Source organism: Choristoneura fumiferana, chromosome 16, assembly GCF_025370935.1.
Source record: "Choristoneura fumiferana chromosome 16, NRCan_CFum_1, whole genome shotgun sequence".
Classification (NCBI taxonomy): Eukaryota; Metazoa; Arthropoda; class Insecta; order Lepidoptera; family Tortricidae; genus Choristoneura; species Choristoneura fumiferana.
The window spans coordinates 5,701,373-5,709,599 of record NC_133487.1 but is presented as its reverse complement, the minus strand read 5'-3'; the positions used below and the strand labels follow the sequence as shown (position 1 = coordinate 5,709,599).

The window sequence follows — 8,227 nt, the reverse complement described above, 5'->3', positions numbered from 1 at the left end:
CAAATGGAATCACAAATCGAACGAAGCGTTCATTGCTAGCAGTTACGTTTCTTGAGAATTATTATTCATAGTGATCGACCCAAATCCAAACTTTCATGATGGGAAGGGATTGTTTACTACATCCGTCTATTACTTTAAAAAGATGATAATTAACTGGTTTTGACATATTTTTTTTTCAGTGCTAGCTGAAGATGCAATAAGGGCGGCTCTATCTGACTACAGGATCAAACAACAGGACAAGAAGTAGATTGGAATGTCAAAGTAAAATTTGGAACAGATCTGTGATTGTTAAAAGGTAATAAACGACAGAAAATTGTAATGGATATTGGAAATGATATATTTAGTTCTAGAACAAATAAAGTGAACAGCTAATTGGCTTTCGAAAATTTCAGCACAGTAGAACCTATCGTCCCCCTGGGAGTGAAAAGTTACAAAGTCCCAAATTGTCGAAATTGGTTTTTTAATGCCATCAATATTGTTTTTTTTCTTTTCTGCAAATTTCAGTCATTACTATGTCAATAGGAGCCATAGATCCAATTTTTTAAAGTTAGTAAATTCATTACTTTGTTTGTAGTTTTTGCGCATGAATTGAAGTGAGAATTAACTTAAAGTACTTAATGAATTTATGCCGAAAAAAAGCTGGCCAAAGTGGTAACTTTAAGTCATTTTAGATATTTTTGCCATATCCAGTTATGTCTATGACCTAGCATTATTTTATTCCCAAGTTCACTAAAACAACTTAGTTACCTAAATTGCAAAATTTGTTACAAAATATGAAAGCAAAGATTAACTAAGTTTGAGTTTTCGATCATCAAATTATGGTGTAATTAAATATCATGCGAATAGACACTAACTAGTCTAAAAATCACTAACTGACATCTAGGTTCAAAATTGAAGAGATAAAAGTAATTATCGCTAATAACTTAGAAAATTTAGCTTTTTGTTTCGATTTGGCACGTGGAACTTTATTCCGTGCGTGACATTATGTCATTGTGATGAGCCCACAATTATGATAAATATCTCACGGCACCTCACGGCATAAAACTTAAGTTTTTTTTAAATTTTCACTACTTTAAACCTCCATATCTCAAATCAGCAAAAGACGACAGTGACATTTCGTTCTATGGGGGCGCTATATTCTGACAATTTTGATGTAGATGTTTTGATGTTAGAATAGACTTATTAAGTTGACTATGTTTTAAGTAAATTTTATGATGATTATATCTATTTTTTTATTTACATTGTGGAATATAAATGAGGATTTTTCGACGGGCGGATATCGCTAGATGGCGTTAGTATCGTGACATCGTGAGGTCCGTTTGACATTGGCGTCGCGCTCGTGTTTGGTTAAATAAATAAATGAGCCAATCGCAAGCAAGACTGAAACGTCAAAGGGCCTCACGATACTAACGCCATCTAGCGATATTTCGACTGTCGACAAACCCTCACTAATAAAACTTTTTTAAGCTACGAATAATAAATATTATTCGTAGATGTACAACGTGATAATCCGAAGCATCTCATTGTACTCAAGTTACGAAAATTTCCTTTTAAACAAAAGTTCATGTTACGCCAGAGCATCAATATAGTTGAGCGTTTAATGGAACTCAGAATCAAGAGCACAATCGATTCCGATCGTTTAAAAAAATGTCCCCATTTTTTCATACAAAATTTTACGAGTCAGTTTTGTCACGCCCATACCTACTGAGTGTATGAAAAAAAAACGTCGCAAAACTAATTTTTTTTGGGGATATTTTTACCATCGGAATCGATTGTGCTCTTGATTCTGAGTAGGAAAAACCATTTTTTTTTTCCAAAATTAAAAAAAAAGAAAGTGTACACCTTTTTTTGAAAACGCCCAGTTACGTTAATTTAACAAATGTAACCATCTGCATGGCCTACCAATCCCTACAAGCTATATTTAATAAAAAAAAAACAGCAATAGATGGCACTACTATTAACATTTGTAAATTATAAAATGTGAATAAGCCGAATTAAGTAGAAATATTAAGATTAAAATAAAGACTAGCATATTTTATAAACAAAACTTCACATCAACCTTAATTCAACTCCTTAATTTGAAGATAAGAAACACCATAAAAATAATAAATTGAGAATACGAAAGTATAGGCTACATGTGGCTACATTTCAGCTACGAGGCTTTCGTAGTGTTTTGCAATTGTGACGCTAGATGGCGAATAACCGGAAGCGCTTGCTGGGCTTGCCCCGCGCTTGCTCACATTCGTCGAAACTATTTGAGAGAAACATGCCATTCTCTTCTAATGACGTAAATAAGACAGAAACATCATGCGTATCTCTAGTCGTCTAGGCTCAGCTTGTTGGTTGTTGTCAGTGTACCGTATCCTTAGTGTCTCACTAGATGGCAATACGTATCGTGTTATTTAGAAAGAAAAATAGCCAGTATTAGGGTGATACCATTTGCTTGTACTAGGTGGTGTCTCTGTTATATATGTACTCTGTGCCATCTGGCTACACTGAGGAGTTGAGAAACTTCGATGGCGCGATGTAGGATTTAGAGATTTTATATTTGCTTACTAGATGGCGCTAAGAGTCACTACACCGCCGCTTTTCATAACCAATCCCAATTTACTGAATGTGTACCGAATTTTTAGCATCTAAACGTTTGCTTTTGCCTGAAGGCCGCAAAATTATTTCAATATTTCTTATAACAGCATTATTTGTGCTACATTTATTTGCTTGCTCCCCAATATAGGCAACAGCAAATTAATATTCGTTCTGCCTACGAGCTCGTACACCTATATCCATACGAAAATTTCATAATAGGTAGGATGACGTAGAAGTTGTTATCCTAAATGATCTATTTAAAAAAACACTGCTCGTTAAAATTTAAGTCATTACCTAGGGTGTAGTTAATGTACGCTTAAATAATGATAATCCGTGCTTATGTGCACGAATTATCATGCCGTGCATTATCACCCCGTACCAAACTAGCAGGGCCAATAATGTACGCATATCGAAAAAACAAACTGAAATATAGATGCATAGAAAAAACCGAAAAACAAGACCAGCGCTGGGAATCGAACCCAGGTCCTCGGCATTCCGTTGCCACGTGCTAAACCACTACACACCACTGGTCAGTGATACAGACACGAATTTCTCCTATGCACCACATATCTCAACTTGTTTGTTTTCTTATTTAGTCACTTAAGCAGCGACACTAGCGACATCTATGCTGTAGCCCTAATCGAGAAACTCTCAGCACCCCTTTGGAACTAACCGCTCACTCGGACAAGAAATGTCATTAAGCAATCAAATTTTTTATTTCAATTCCAAATTTTTTGTCACTTTTACGGTCATCCCGTAAAACCCATATCGAAGATACAAACTGAAATATGCATAGAAAAACCAGAAAAATAAGACCAGCGCTACAGCAAGATGGGTGTGTGTGTGGATCAAATTTAACTTGCAAGTTTTTGGTAAAAAATCATTTTTAATAAAAGCTTTCTTTGCTGACTGAGCTTTCTTTGTCAACAAAAGTTGTTGACAATACTTGCATTGCCATACTGAGTCATACAAACTACATTTGCATACCAAATTTCAAGTCGATGCCATTAACCGTTGAAGAGTTCCGTCCTGCGGAGACAATCCTGGCTGGACTACCAGGATGTCACTACCAGATTATTGTATTGTCACGCGATTAACATAAGTATTCCAAATTTCAAGTCTATCTGACTACTGGAAGTTGGTTAAATTATACTTACAAGATTTGACAACAGACAGACAGACAACAGGACAGGTGAATGAAACTAAATAAAAGCTTGTAAAAAAAACAAAGATCAACGAAAAATATTTATTATGAACATTTCTATAAAACAATCAAGTTCACTACTAAAAAATAAAAACCGATTACAAAAGCAATGACTGAGGAATCAAGATAATCACAGACAAAAATGCAAATCATGTGTCGAGTATAGGTACTCATTTATAATCACTGTGAATTGCAAATTTAAAGCTTAAAACTAGTATTAGACGCTATTACAAGGTCTCCGTAGGACAAAAACATATGTCAATGATTTCTTAGTAAGAGGACCACCAAAGGGTATAAGTTCTACCTAGCCTCATTATAGTGACTCGCATTCTACTATTAATAGTATGAAAGGGACAGCTCCTATTCAAACTACTTATTTGTACTTTGTTCTTGTTCTGCATGAAGGCACAATAGAGAAATCAAGCCTAAGAGAGATGCTATTTATTCCTATTATTTTCAAGTGTGCTTCAATTTAAAGGATTCAAACGCAAGGTTTAGAACCAACTTATGTTCTCATGAACTAGAATGTTAATTCATTAATATGAATTTAAAAAAAACCAGCACAATAATAAACAGTTTATGTGCCTAATGTATGTCCGAATGATTCAGGTGCAATAAAAAGTTTATATAAAATTGGATAATCTTATGAACCAGAGGGGCAAAGGTCTAGAATAGGGTAACAGATTTCTCTGCTCTAATAAACCTCTTACAAATAAACAAGTGATTTTAACCAAAGCTTCTACCAGTATTTTTCAAGGGATTTCACGAGGTTGACAGGATCAACATTAGGTCCGTGGCGTTCAACCGGGACACCATTCTTGTCAATAATGAACTTGGTGAAGTTCCATTTGATGAAGTTGCCGAGTGCACCTCCTTGCTTGTGCTGAAAATGAAATAAGATTTGAAAATGTTTTTAGAATAAGCTATGATATTGTAAGTGTCCACAGGCTATGACAACCACTCATGAACAGGCATGTTTGTCTCCAATATGGTATAAAAACTAAGAACTTTTTTCACCCTTCATAAAATCAAATCCACACTGTATTAGTTGGATACTTGGAAAACATAGGTTAGGTTAAGAGGAAACCCTAAGGGAGAGAGAATTGAGAAATAGGTATTTGTAAAATCTAATTGCTGTTGTCTCAACCTCAAGCAGAGCGCGATAGAGCAACTGCAGCTTGGACCGAAAATACCTATTAAAAATACATAAAATCAATGTTTCGTAGTCCCCTGATTTCTTCTCCAAAACTTGACCTATTTAATTATATTTTTAATAAAAAAATAAAGAGGCTTTGGCCATGTTCCTGTTTTCCTTTGTCAAGCTAAATTTGTTTTCTGGATGTTTGAACACAGTGGAAAATCAGGCATTTTTTTGTTTAGGTTTTTGAAGGTTAATATCACTTTTAATAATATTAATTTAAGGAAAAAGGAAAAACAGGGACATAGATTTTTGAAAAAAAAAAATATTGCTCTTCTGGCATTATCTAGGGAGAAAACAGGGGACTATGTTTGTATGGAAAAACTGCCCTTGTGTTTCCTCTTAAATTACAGTTAGGGCATCCAAAAACCAGTTTTTATTGTATGGAGAAAAACCACTGGGGTTTCTCCATACTATAAAAACCGGTTCACACTGGCTTCAGTCACTCATTCAACCTTGGGTCATAGAATAAAAATTACCAATCAGGAAATGGACAAACAGAAACCAAGCCTGTTTACATTCAGTATAAATAGAAAACATGCTTTGTGGGAACTTAGACAACTGTTCATAATTGGATATTGATATTGTTCAACTGAAATTTCATCCATGAAAAACAATCTTGCCTTTCAAGGTTAGCATAAAAAAATAATCAATAGTTAATCACACATAAATATTCAATAAATACTGGTAACCAGACAGGTGTTGCTTTTTAAATCAAAATAGTATCTTATCTAAGTCCAAAGATCCATTAGTTGCCTGATCATCATAGATTGCCTGTGTCATGTTCAATGCATGATAATTAAAAACAAACAAAAAACTTAAGAAATTATGGTGAAAGCCCAGGGGTGACACTTTCCCGGCCCGGATAATACCGACCGTTTTTCGTGTACACGCCCATTGACGCTCCGTCAGTTTGTATGGGCGTGTACGCAAAAAACAGGGCCAGTATTTCCATGTTGGTGTTTTCCGGGCCAGGAAAGAGTGTCACCCGGTTTGTATACAGTGTTATCTAAGGGAGGTCGCACTTTTATTTAAGTTCAGTCTAGTGTAGTCAGCGGTGCCAGAACGTCCCAAAAGGGACGATTTTCGTCCGTTTATACATGGCAACGTCCCTTCGATGTCCGTTCATATATTCCGTCCCTTTTACGTCCCTTTTCAAATAGTTATCCAGAATAATTTACTATTTTTAATAGGTACTTCATTTCATTACTCATTACAAAAAATAATGCATTCATCTAAGTAAGTAAGTAGATGAGTGAAACGAAACGGAAGAAAAGCGCAACGCGTGAATGCGATAACTTCAGACTGCTGGCGATATTCAATATTGTACCATCCTTTTTCCACTCGCAGTGATCCCGTATCGCTTGCCTGTTGTTTCATGCACACAAACACAATTTTCTGTCCTCCTATCCTATCTATCTACGTCTGCCGGCGCACCGCACCACCACCACCACACCACGAGTCGTACTAGCGTAGCGCTAGCGAGCGACAAATTTGCTATCCGTTTTTCTTTCTTGATCAAAGGTTTGTTTGATTATTTTAATTTATGTTTAAAACTGAATTGCCTGTGGCTTGTACTTAGAAAGAGAACTTTCGTTATTTTTTTGTTTGTCTTGTCGTTGTCTGACTGGCTGCATGGTTATTATTACCTTTGCCTGTCCTAGTGAGGACGAATGTATAAAAAAAAATTGTCTGTCATCGCGACGAATAATCCAGTTGCCAGGTTAAAGAAAAATTGCCAAATTTTGGAATTTCAAAATGTGATTTAGTGTGGTCCAGTATTTCGTTTGTGGTGTCATGGTTATTAACCGGGATGGTTTTTGTTGCATTGCAGTGTTCCGCTGTTCGCCAAGTCGCCGCTCGCAAAGTCATATAATTAATATGATGAATACTTACGTGGCGGTCACTCGCTCTTCAATCTGCATGGAAATATAAATAATCAAAACCGTTTTTTTTTTTAATTTGTGTGCTTTAAAAATATATCTGTGTTCATGCCCTTTCAGGTTTTTTTTTTTCATTTAACCATTAAAAAAACATATTATTTCTCCAGCCGTCCTTTTTGTCCAAAAATCGTCCCATTTCAGATAGCGAATCGTCCGAAACTCGACGCAGGTACTGGTAACACTGAGTGTAGTTACCTTCAAAAACTTCCACAGTGGGCTGGCATCGTCTCCATTGACATCGACTTTTTCAAATAAATCAAACTTCACTTTGCGATCGCAGCAAAACAAACAATCTCCTCAGGGTTACCAGGCTCCTGGCCGGCAAACTGATTGCAGGGAAACGCTAAAATACGAAGACCTAAAAAAAGCAATCAATAAAGCACGCGAAACAATGTTTTGGGCCTTGGTCTTGCTAATAAAATTAAACTTCACCTTTGCTCTCTGCGTATTGTTCGTACAGCTCGTTCAGTTGTTTGTAGTTGTTGGCGGTCAATCCGCACTGCGATGCGACGTTGACGATGATGCAAACATGACCCTTGTAAACATCCAGTTTTACCTCTTCTCCTTTAATTTTCTTTACTGTAACTCATGGATAGATGTAGCTGATTTGTAATCCGGATTGTTAGAAGCCATTTTACTGTAAATATGTAACAAAAACTTGTAAAAAAAACTATCAGCCTCACGCTGATTTGATTTGACTTGTAATTTTGTAATACAGAATAGCTTGTTGACAATGACGTCACAATTTGACAGATAATGTTACCGGCAAGGGCGGCAAGTGTATAATAATAAACACTTGGCAATAACTCACAAGTTGCTTAACAATTAATAATTATATATTTTGTTACTTACACAGTACTTAATTGTGCTCGTGATAAACAGACAGCGTTGCCAAGGATGGGAACAACAAGCCTAGAAAACGCTCTAAAGCCGTATGCCATGGTCATGACTTTATATAGCAGCACGAACGAAACGAACTACGCACGAAGTTACAAGCAGTGTTGCCAGGGTCAGATTTCGTTTTGGTCCGAAATTCGTCCGCAAAAGCTTTTTTCCGTTGTGATTGTGACACGAAAATTAACCATTAAATTATTGTTATTTTAAATTATTATTAATTATTATTATTTTAAATTAAGTTAAGTTAACATAGAACGCTACTAACATTAGTCAATAAGTGATTATGTATTACTAACAAAATGGATTGAAAAGTCTGAATAAATATGATTATTATTATTATTATTATTATTGTTGTGTCACAACGGGACTTTTTCCGGTCAGTCGTTTTGTATGATTTAT

General features: G+C 35.7%; 1 pseudogene across 1 annotated transcript; it reads right to left on the bottom strand.

Moving 5' to 3' along the window:
- Positions 1-3,818: 3,818 nt before the first annotated feature.
- On the bottom strand, positions 3,819-7,943 carry LOC141436038 (uncharacterized; annotated as a pseudogene). Its single transcript, XR_012452252.1, has 4 exons — positions 7,784-7,943; positions 7,364-7,568; positions 7,127-7,289; positions 3,819-4,673 (listed from the first exon to the last, which is right to left on the bottom strand). The product of XR_012452252.1 is annotated as an uncharacterized protein (transcript).
- Positions 7,944-8,227: the final 284 nt, after the last annotated feature.